The sequence below is a fragment of the Phoxinus phoxinus genome, assembly GCF_949152265.1.
Source record: "Phoxinus phoxinus genome assembly, chromosome: 12".
Classification (NCBI taxonomy): Eukaryota; Metazoa; Chordata; class Actinopteri; order Cypriniformes; family Leuciscidae; genus Phoxinus; species Phoxinus phoxinus.
The window spans coordinates 29,007,694-29,020,404 of NC_136887.1; the positions used below are offsets into that span (position 1 = coordinate 29,007,694).

The following is a 12,711-nucleotide window of genomic DNA, read 5'->3' on the forward strand; positions in this document are numbered from 1 at the left end:
ATGTGTGTGCTTTTACTAATGTTGCCTGAGACTATAGGCTTGTCAGCTCAACAAATGATCAAACACAAAATATACAAAACAGTAAATATTTAAGAAGGATCTGCACAAATGTTAAATCATTGATTTAGCCCACAAAATAATACTTTGTTGGCTATAGATGTAGCCCTATCATATTTTAAACATTGTATAATTTTACTTGTTTAACACCAAACCTTAGTGAAATACAGCCCTTGTGATAACTTCCCTGTGTATATTGACAGTATATTATCCCATCAAATGAGCAATCATTGAATGAACATAATTCCCTATTTATCACTTCATAAACTGCTTTTTTTAGGCTACACCAAGTGCATTATGTGATATTTTAGATTTACAAATATGCTCTCTGTCTATTATTGCCAATGGCTAGTATAGGCATTGTCAGATTAAGAAGGTTACAGGTTTTAATGTCCCTAGCCCCAAATTCTATGTGTTTTGTATGATTACACATGAAATTTAAATCAAAAAGAGCTTAGAGCTTTCCACCCAACCATTATATTCCACATATCTGGATCATGAATTTGAGATATTTCTCCAGATTAAAGAGGCCATTGTAAGTGCTAGTATAAGGACACAATTTAATAATTTCATTCAATCTAATAATTAGATTAGATCTTAATAGCAGGGCTTGTTAAAGGGTTAGTTCACCCAAAAATGACTTTCCAAACACAATCATATATATATATATATATATATATATATATATATATATATATATATATATATATATATATATATATATATATATATATATATATATAAAAAGCCAGACAAGTAATTGCCGATGTCATTTTGTTAAGAAAGACTACGCGCCTCGTGTTTTTGTAGTTTACTGAGACGATAACGGTATCGTTTTCAAAAACTTGTACTTTGAAACTCATTTTCAAAAGGTCACCAAAACGCCGTTGTTGTGTGAATGAATGGCCAAAACGTTAAAAAAGTTGTTGTGTAAACGGCCCCTTACTATCATCCCAATGCATCTAATATAAAATTAGAGACTTCGGAGCAAAATAGCTAATTATCAATAAGGGCCTCTGAATTGTTTGCATATTGATCTCATGCTCATTGACTGAAATGAAAACAACACTTGGGTGTTAAGTTGGAAAACATACAGCAAATACTGTACTTCTACATCTGGGTGTTTTGAGAGGAGTATGATTAAAGATTTAGAGACACCACCTTCATAATGAATCGTACAGGCCGCAGAAGCTATAGCCATTGATCAATAACAGCATTCAATGCTTTGCCAGCAGCCTGTTCTTTAAGGTGTTTTGCATCCGTTCAGTCGATGTTTGTATCAAAGTAAAAGTTACTTCAGCCTTAATGTACTTTTCAATATTTTTCAAGATAGGCTTCTCTGAATTAGCATTATTTATCTGCTCCCCAAAGCAATTAGCTGTAAGGTACGAAGCGGTCAGCATGACTCTTTGTATTCAGCGGCTGCAAATCCAATTTTCCTTGAACCTCTGCTTAAGATATTTCACGGCAGTAACTAGGGCAGCATTTGATAAACAAAATTACATAATTGCTTAAATATAGTACTCTATTTAATAGACATGCCATTGCTCACCCAATTAAATTGAAGAAACATGTAAAATGTGTTATTCAGTCTTTGTTTCTTATATATATTCTTTCGTGCCAATACACATTTATCAAATTATTCTGAGGGTCACAGAGAACAGGGGGAAAAAAAACAATGCTAAATACAAATAATAAAATACCATTAACTATGTAATCATGCATAGTTAGGATAGCAAAACAAATAGGCTTATCAACTTTTCAAAAGAAAGAAAAAATATTTCTTTATTGACGCCAAAGGCATGTGTCTAATAAAACCATACAGCATAGCGAAATAGAAAGATTGACATTTTACTTGCTATACCTTCATCATCTTAATAAAAAAAGTCAAAATCGACCCACATTACATAAAAAAAAAAAAAATTCTCAGTGCATTTTTGAGTGTCTTAGCACAATAAAGAAGCTGTGAAATATTTGCTTTATAATATGAAATATGTGCTTTTTGGCCTATGTAACATTTCCTTGCTAAAGCAGGAATATGTATTCAACAAACAAAGAACTCCCACAATAACACACACACGTGTTTCCATGTTCCAGTATGATTTATAAGCTGTTTTCCTCATGTTGACTAAAAAATGTCCACAAATATATTTGAATATTGCCATCTTGGTTTGGAAATTTAGTCCACATAGGGTTTACCTGAAACACACACACACACACACACACACACACACACACACACACACACACACACACACACACACACACACACACACATACATAGAGGTAACCTTTAAGCAAATTAGCTGCATCATATCATCTTCCACTGTGCTCACAGCCTCTCAGTTTGAACTTGTTTTATCAAATTAGATTTCAGCGCCACGATGCAGCGGCTGAGAGACTGTGCGATCATAATAGCTAGTCAGTGGATTTCATATTGTAGTGAAAGTCACTTAACCAGACTGCAGGAAAATGATGGGTTTGAATTTGCATACTTCCCTTTTACTCTCGTTGTGTGCCATCCTCAAATTAGCATGGGTAATGTGTAACTGCACATTAGCATAGCATGCGTAATGGCATATCAGTGTTAGATTAAATTCCAAAAGATAAAAAAACAAAAAAAACGCAACAGAGATGTGAATACAACCACCAGAAAGTAGATTTATATGCAGCCTGACACAGATTACTGCTGCATGGACATTAGCATTATTTGCATAGAGTCAGCCACATGCACAGATAGACCACAAGTGGTGCTCAAGCACCTGCCCTTTTAGCCTCTGACTATAAGTTCTGCGAGACACATCCACGCCTCCTTCATTGGTGACAGCCAGCCAACGATTGTGTTTGCCCTAAACTTCAGCACTGTTTGTCACCACTGTGACATTAAACCACTATTAATACATCTCAATACAGCAAACCTGTTAATAGCTTAACAACAAGCAAGCTGGTCTGGCGTTGACATAAAATAGCATTGTGCAAGGTCAGAAATGCAGCTAAAATTTATAAAAATGCCCCAAAATTCAAGGTATGAATTTTCCTTGTAATGAGTTCTTGTATTTATAACATAGTTAAGCAATATAACATGAGCAACAGTGCTATTTTATCGAATATCAGCACGATTGCAAAATGCGATATACATTTTATACAACAGTTCAATAAACAATATACTGTAAATTGACTATAAACTGGCCCTTTTTAATTACAAAGTTGTCAATTTTGACTCCTTTTGCTCTATTTTGCCAACAAAATTAGTTCCAAACAATGCAAAAAAGTTGTATCTCTCAGCGACACACAGCAGGGTTTCGTTCTTGAATGATTCACCATTTTTGAATGAATCGGGCGAGTCAATGATTCAATGACCCATTCATAAAGTCAGTGGACACTTCAGCCGGTTTGAACCAATCGGTTTAATTAATGATTCAGTGATTCACTTATTATGACCAACTGGAGGATTTAGTTTAATGTATAATAGTGTATCATTGTTTCCCAACACTGGATTGTTATAAATGGTAGGATGGATTTTGTTGATACTGATTTCATTGAATTGGTATAACAGCCCTATAGTCCATCAACCCGATCTCACCAAATGCGTCTATATAGCACGCAGTGTGTTTATCGTGTAATATATACGCGAAAATGAGTTTTTACGTGCATAGTATACGCATGGATAGCACATGGTTGGGTTTAGGGTGGGGTAGGGTGCGTGTGTATTATACGCTTGGGTAGGATTAGTGGTGTGGGGTGCGTGTGTATATCACGCAATTAAGTGCGTATCATATGCACGCGCAAAACTGCGTATCATATCCACGTAAAAACTAATTTTCGCGTATAAATTGCACGATAAACACACTGCGTGCTATAGAGACGCATTTGCGTGAGAACAGTCTGAGTCCATAGTGTTAAATAATGTAATGTAATTAAAAGATGATCAACAATATGTAACTTTACTTTTCATAAATAATTATAAGAGAGGTGCCCTTTTTCACAGGAGCACCTGCTCCCCAAAATGTTGGTGCATGGGCCTGCATAGAGTAATAACAAAGTGCTATTAAAGCTGCAAGCAGCGATTGCGGGCCCAAGCCGGTGGCACCGCCACCCTGGTGCCTTTAGTTGAACTAAAGGCACCGGGTAGCGGTGCCACCGGCTTGGGCCCTCCATCGCTGCTTGCAGCTTTAATTATATATATATATATATATATATATATATATATATAAAATATATATATATATTAAAAAAAAATATATATATATATATATATATATATATATTATGTAAATTCTTTTTTCCCCCTATTTTTAACATATATATTATTATATATATAATAATAATATATATATTATTAACATTTTTGGATGCTAAACTATTCTTTTTATAGGCTTTGTACTTTGTACACTTTGTACACTCACGTTCCAATATAGAAAAATTATCCTCTTCAAATGCGCAAAAATGTGCTTGGAAACATCACAGTGGAGCGGTGCTTACTATGAACGGCACAAACTGTACAAATGACTATTTAAACAGAGCAGTGTAATTTTTATATGTAAGGTTGACTATTTTATTATTCTCTCACACACACAGAGGGGCAGAGGGAAAATGCTCCCCCTCCTCACACACACACACACAGAGGGGCAGAGGGAAAATGCTCCCCCTCCTCACACACACACACACAGAGGGGCAGAGGGAAAATGCTCCAAACAGTACACATTCAAACCAAAATATCTGACTTCCTGTTGGTCGGAGCTAATGACTGTAAATTAGAAAGTTGTCCGGATCGAAGAGAAGAATATACGTACCGAGTTTGGTTACTGTAGGTAAAACTAATACCCCATTTTTGACTAAAGGTGGCGCTACTGAGCCCCTTACCACGCCCGTTTCTGAAACTTTGCACAAGTGTACTAGGCAATAAATGTCAAATGCATGTTGAGTTTCATGCAATTTGAAGCATGTTAAGAGCCTCAAATGCATCCAAAAAGAATATAAAAGTTTAAAGCGTTGCCATGGCGACAGTATTAAAGATATCAATAATCCTTTCACAGGTCTACATCTGTCGTGTGTTTACATTATACAGATGAAGTTTGAAGCAAATCGGGTAAAAATAAGAGGGTGATTTCAAAGCATTTTGAAAGTGACACACTTCCTGCTGCCAGTTGGTGGCGCTATAACTTTGACTCACAATAGTCACATCCATGTGATCGGCCTCTTACAGCGAACACACTGCTGAAGTTTCATCAAGATCAGTTAATGTATGCAGAAGTTATAACACACTTCCTGTTTCCAATATTCGCCATAAATTCGTTTCCTCGCCACGGCCAAACCGTTCGAGATATCAGAAATCCCCTCGCAACTTTTTATCCTCAATGTCTTGACTTCATGCACACCGAGTTTCGTGGTGATTGTTTGAATCGTCTAGGAGGAGTATTTTAAATTCCATTGCATGTGTTTTTTAAACTACGCCAAATAGCCGACTTCCTGTTGGGCTGGGGTAAAAAGTCAGAGCATGAAGTATATATGAACCGATGAGATCTATAAGTGTACCGAGTTTCATATTATTTCATGCAAGCGTGTTTGATTTATGGACCAAGTTTTCGGACCCCGTTCCAGGGGGCGCTGTCGAGCCCCCCTGCCACGCCCGGGTACCAGCTTCAGTCCGGCTCTAATGGCCGCGGGTTCTGACCCGTGTGCAAAGTTTTTGAGTATGTTAAGGCCCCCAAAAGTGGCAAAAACCTTGAAAAAAAAATTATTATAAAGAAGAAGAAAAACAAAAAACCCTTAGAAGAACAATAGGGCTCTGCGCCCTTTCAGGGCTTGGGCCCTAAATATATACAAATATATAAATATTTTCTTCATTGCTGTCATTATGAAGAGGTTTCAAACACCATTACATCTCAGTCTAGGGCATGTAATTTCCCAGTATCCAATAACAAAAGACCTCTAAGGGATCGGTGGTGCTCAACACGCATTGCCTTGATCATGGCTGCTCTCTACTTTTGAAGTCTGGAGATTGCTGATGAGACCACTTTCCAATGTCCCATCATTCTCATATACAGTAGCCTATACATGGAAGAATTTGACACACATACATACACAAAAGGGAGGAACCTGGGAGCAACAATCAATGGAAGATCATGCTATAAGAAAATACTAAATTATTTGTTTATATACTAAATTACAATTTATCTTCAGTTGTTGTTTGTGGGGTCTCACTATGTGGTTCCCTAATTCTGTCTGATCAACATACAGAAGAATCAATACTGATATTTGACATTTTTCACTTGAGGTGCTCACACAGGGTCCAGAATTGATGTGTAAAGTGTACATTTACTGGACATAAATATTGCCTACCCACCAATGAACTATGATCTGGATTAATTACAAAAGAACTCCTATAGAATTACTATAAGCCTTTCACTGTAGTAAAAAAAAGAAAAGATTGTTTGAGTTTTTTTCCTTATTCTTATGCCACCCCTTGAGGATCTTAACATGGAGATAGAGACTGAGACTTGGCGGTCGGTTCTGAAACGCTGAACCAAATCTGCTAGCATTTGCCATGGGGTTATACAATGTAAAATAGTCCACAGAGTGCACTGGTCTAAAAGTAAATTAACCAATATTTACCCTGGCATTAAACATCATTAAACTAGAAATAATTAAACACTCCCTTTGTGGTTCCAATAAAAAATTTTTTTTACATTTGTGTACCCATTTTAGAACATGTTTAATTAGCTGGATGCTGTCTCCATTGACTGAATGAATCCCTGCACTGCACCAGTATATGTTTGTAGCACACAGCAGCATGCTGGTGTTTAGTTTTATTTTTTATTTTATTGTGTCTTATGTTTTTGGGTCTCCTATCTTAATCTCATTGACCTAGACAACGCTTACTTTGTTTTTGTAAATGTCTACATTGCGATGTGCAGTTAATTTGTATTATATTGCTTATGTGCTCAACCTGTTATTCAAGTAGGGGTCTGTGTGTGATGTTGTTTGGCCTTTTTTTGTAAAAATGTGGTAACACTTTATTTTAATGGTCCCTTTTGTACATTCCATAAGTAACTTTTGCACCTACATGTCAACTAACTGTCAGTAAAGTATAGACGGTCTGCTTAATATCTGCAAACTCTTTGTTGTGATGCTCCCCCAGCAGACATTCTACTGACTATATAAGTAACATGTCAACTTATTTTAACCCTAACCCTACAAATCTACTAATACTCTACTAACAATCTAATGAGATTTAGTAGACATGAAGGTCAACAGAATGTGATAATGGGACCATCAAAATAAAGTGAAACTGAAAATTGTATTTCAAAAGCAATAAAAATTAAAAAAGTTTACTTGACAATCGACCGTGCATGTCACGTACACCAGCAACAATCTACGAGTCTTACAACCTTGTATTATATTCCAGTTCCTAATAAAGTTACTTGCCAAGTCATCAAAGCAAACTTTTACTCATGTTTGGCTTATCAAGTGTTAATTTTGGACCCTGTCCACATAATGAGTCATACATCATGTTACATCCTAAAAGCTTTGGAGTGATCTTCAATATATTTTTAGAATCAATTTAGCACCACCTCTCCCTACAGTTTAAATTCCATATATAAGTTATAATTAGATTCTATAGCTGCAAGGCCTAAAAAATAAACAAAGATCAGCAATTTCATAATTGCTTAAAAGTTTTCTTTCTTTAAACTCAAGACACAGTGCATATTCTTCCTTAAATGCATTGTGTTAAGAATCTTTTTTCACTTTTAAAAAGCAGAGTTAGCAAGAAAGAAACATAGGCCTATTTCATAAATGCATTTTATAAATAAAAGGTTGTATTTTTGTTTATGAAATGTTTCATAACATTTGTTTCCTAACCCATTGAACTATGAGATTCAATTTACAAACCTTATTAAATTGGTTCCACTTTATCTAATCTTCAGGCCATTGACCTTCAGAGAGTGTTTAGCCTGCCTGCAGTTGTGAGGGCCCTATGACATCAGTTCCTGTTTTAGGGGTTGAATTTGTTTCAAGGAGTCAAAACAAGAGAACTATCCTCCTTTGCGAATCTTTCTTTTTAATAAACTCCATTCACATTATTTGAACAACGGGACAAACAATCCATTCAGCAAATGTTCATCTATCACAAAATAGGATTTCTTTAATATTACACACCAGAGGGTCGTTTTAGAAGATATGTTGATTTAATTTTCTTTCAGTCTACAGAGTTGTAAATAAATTTGCATGCAAGAAGAATGAAGGACCAATACCTCTGAATTTATCAACTTCGCTGTTGATGCCGTAGTTCAGCAAGAGGTTACCACATCAGGGGGCTCATGATGTTCCTAGTCCTACTTCCCAGCTTAACATATCCGATAGTACATAGCCTAAGTGATCAAGTAATGAGAAACGACACATTAGAAACGACAACGAGTGCTGCTGTACAACAGAGACAGAACAAACTGATTAATACAGTGTTTCCCAAGCTTTTTTGTGTTGAGTGTGTGTGAATGTGTGTACCCTCACAGCTCCACATGTACAGCTCAAGTACATTTGATGAAGACTAGAGGGTCTTCATCGACACCAAACCAGAAATGTGTATTTACATACTGTGCATAATCATTAATATTATTACAATGATTCCCTTTAAACACATGTAAGATAATTTAATTGTTGTGCAGATGTGCGTGTATATACAGTATATAAAATAAAATGTTAAATGTATTACTTGCCAAGGCAACATTTCTTATTTTCGTTTAGTTTAAATTTACTAAAATACTATAGAGACATTTTCTTTAAAGTAATGACAGAAATGCATGTTACATGTTTCTAGCATGTCATATCTTTGGCAACAGTTGTTCTAACCCTAATTGATGGAGTGTGTAGCTTTTCATTTCTTAAGCAACCATATAGGGAAGACACATCATAGACATATTCCAGGAATGTCAAGATTCATCAGGCTCAAACTGTGAAAGAATGGTTGGGAGAGAGCATGAAGAATCATTTTCACACATGAATACTGGAACCTCTGAGGTCAGACCTTGAATTAATTGAAAGTCTTTGGGATGTGCTGGAGGAGACTTTACAGAGTGCTCGACTCTTGCATTGCATTGCACTCTTGATGGAAATAAATGTTGTGATGCTATTTCAATCAAGAGGTGCATACATTTTTGGTCAAAATCTTGTCATCCTGGAATATGTCCATGATGTGTCTTCCTAATCTACGTACATGGTTGTTTAAGAAATGAAAAGCTACACACTCCATCGATTAGGGTTAGAAGAACTGTTGCCAAACACATACCATGCTAGAAATGTAATAATGATCCAATAGACTCTTAAGCATTTGCCTATTTAAATCCAAATAGCGACTTGGCAGTGTATTATATCAATGACACTAAAATAATACTGGTATTGTGACACACACGCACACATACACTTTTATTATACATAAAATAAAATAAAAGGATATGCATGCATTACAGCATTAACAATACAAATCACTAAATTCATTTAAATCATCAAAACATATTTAGGTCATAATTTCTGTTTTATAGTTTTACTGCACATACTGCAAAGTAAAACTGATATCTCTCCAAGTACCCCCTGGATTCTGTGTAAGTACCCCCTGGGGTACACGTGCCTGCTTGAGAATCACTCGATAAATCAGACTTTCAATTATGGGGCAGAATACGGAAAAATACGCCTCCATTATTTTTCTCCACATTTGGGTGATTTTTTTTCTTTTCTTTCTGCAGTTGCAGACGGAAGCATCACCATTCTTCCAGTGAACGGCGGGGAGGATGTGATCATAAAAAAAAGGTGCCTTTCTCAGAAACACATGCTCATTTGTGACAGTAACTTCTGAGAAAGATGGAATAAAAATGTCAAGTGCTCAAGACATGTTGCCTGCAAGAACTTCATTGGGATCTTTCCCACTCCAAGCGGTGACATCAAAACGCATAGAAAATGTAACACAACGTGTCAACGCTTAAGCAGGAACAGCATTTTGTGACAGTTCCTTGCACGAATCAGTGAGTAAAGACACACACGTGTATGTGTGTGAGCCTAGTCGCTGTGCTTCATGGAGTTTTTGCAATATGATTACAGTAATGACACACTGTGGCTTTTGGAGGATGGCATAAACACCTTTATGAGTTGATACTGAATTTATGGTGTTTGTGTCAAACCTCCCTGAGCTCGACCATCCTCACCCATCGTACTGTGGAGAAACCAAAGAAGTTCACAGAACATTTTAGTATTCATCATGTGTTTCTGGATAGGTCGAGGTATTGGATTTATACTAGAAGGATATACCAGCAGAATAGTCAAATTCTTGAGCAAGCATAGAACAAAAAAAAAAAAAAAGCAGAGGCGTATTTTATTTTTAGAGGTTACTCAAACAACTGAATATGCTTTAATAAGCAAAACTCCACTGAAGACTGTTGTGTTTCGGTTTGCTTGCATTCCTGAAATCTCCAATGGAAAAAAGCTTGTGGTTTGTTTCTCTTTATGTCTGTATTCTATTCTATCTCACCGGTTGGAAAACATGTATTTCCTGCTCTATACTTCCTAAGACAGTGTTCCTTTGTTTTCTAAACAATCCTATTGTGTAAGTGCGGGCATAGACATTGAGTGATGTTGAATGTTTTATGAGTTTGCAACATTCACATCCACTGACTGGGGAAGGAAGGGCTTTAGGAACCGGCATGATAAAGTGTGTTGAAAGACAGAGAATAAAACAAAAGAAACTTATAATAGACAGTAACGCGTTTAGTTTAGCAGCAGGCCCTCGACTCTTTGAATAAAGTCATGTGCGAATGCTTTTAGCTTATGTAAAATCACTGGCACACTGGTGAGTTTGTTTACTTCGTCCTTGGCGCTGGTGTCATGGTTATGCGTGCTTGTGCAAAAACAGTTTCTGGAGTTCCCTGCCAGCTTTGTGAAAGAGGGACTTGTGTTTGGTTCCCGTTCTGGTTTACCAGCCAGCCATGATGGTCTAAAGGCATTGGTGGAAAGAAAACAGGGCTGTTGTCCTGAATAAGCAAATTCACAGCATTGCTGCTGTCAGATCGATTCCACGGTGGCTGTCGGAATTCTAGGGATGACTCAAAAAGTTGAAGAAAAGAATGATGCTTCATCACTTTTTAATGCCTTCTCGAGTGCTAGTCCTCTTGCTTGGACATCTTAAAGGCATAGTTCACTCAAAAATGAAACATTCTGTCCTCCTTTTCTTATGTCGTTCCAAAGCCATTTGACATTCTTTCTTCTGTGGAACACAAAAGGAGAATTTTGAAGAATATAATGGCGATATTGTTCCATACAATACAATGAATGGGAATCGCTGCATTCAAGCTTCAAAAATGACACAAATCACCATAAAAGAGACCCAAAGTGGCCCATACTACTCATACAATATATTTCAAGTCTTCTGAAGCCATACGATAGCTTTGGAGGAACATCAAAAAATGTATGTTGTTATTCACTTATTATCTTTCTCTCCTGCTGCTAACGGATCATCAGTTAGTGACTCAAAAACCAGAAGAGTCAGATTCATAAATAAAACATTCAACTCATTTCAAACGGCTCATTGAACAGATCCAACTCAAAAGAATGATTCCTTCAAGAATCGGGCATGCACTGCTTCTGTCAGTATTTCGATTCTCTCATAATTCTGTATATATATTTTCAGTGAACAATGGCTGTACAGAAGAATTGAAATATTGTTTACAAGTTGTGTGGACTGTTTTGACTTTAGATGTTACAAGATTTTCATCAAACATTATTTTGTGTGTTCCACAATAGGTTCATAATAAAGTCATAGGTTTTGAATGGCATGGTGAGTAAATGATGACAGAATACTCTTTTTGGATGAGCTTTTTGGATTTTCTTTTATTTCAAATAAAGCCCTATATACGGATGGGACTAAGTTCCCAGGGGGTCGTTAGAGAAATTCGTGTTTCACAGACGTACTTTGCAATTTTAATCCCGTCCGGATCTGCCAAGTCTATGTTTTTCTCACACAACCTCTGTAAAAATTCCAGGGCAAATAACCTACCTTTTTTCACATAAGTTTTTGACCTACCGTTTGCGCATCAATCTTCGGCATGCTGTAATTTAATTTAAAAATGGATGGTATCCAACAGAAAAATAACATATACAATTAATAAATTGAGCCAAATCACGGAAACTGTGAAGATTCCCCATTATAATGTGGCAAATAAGTGTAAGTTACTTGTCTAGATTTCTCTGCTCACTTATTTATTATAATCAGCCACTATAAACTCGTTAAGTTTGCTTAAATGTGTTTTTTTTATAATACATTTTAAATCATATCAACAAATAGCCTAATGAATTTAAAGACATATACATGACGCACACACAGCACATAACATTCAGTAATGGCACACACACTCCCACTTCTGTAATAAACACGGAGATGTTAGTCCCGTCCAAATCGGTACATGAAATTACAGACATTGAGTGATAAGAGTTGTAAATCCGAATAAGGCTTAAGACAGATCAAGATTTCAAAATTGTGCCAGTGTGCATGTGGAGCAAAAAGCTTGTCTAGGTAACCGCTAATTAAAAACTCAAAGATTCTGTCATATCCACTCAAAGCTTGTCACATCAACACTTCCTAATGAAAACAGAGATGTCATAAAAACACAA

The 12,711-nt window shown here is 36.2% G+C and overlaps 1 protein-coding gene across 4 annotated transcripts in view; it reads right to left on the minus strand.

Annotated features, from left to right (window-relative positions):
• Positions 1–12,711, minus strand: part of unc5a (unc-5 netrin receptor A) — a 310,292-nt gene that overhangs the window by 167,093 nt on the left and 130,488 nt on the right. The window lies entirely within an intron of this gene.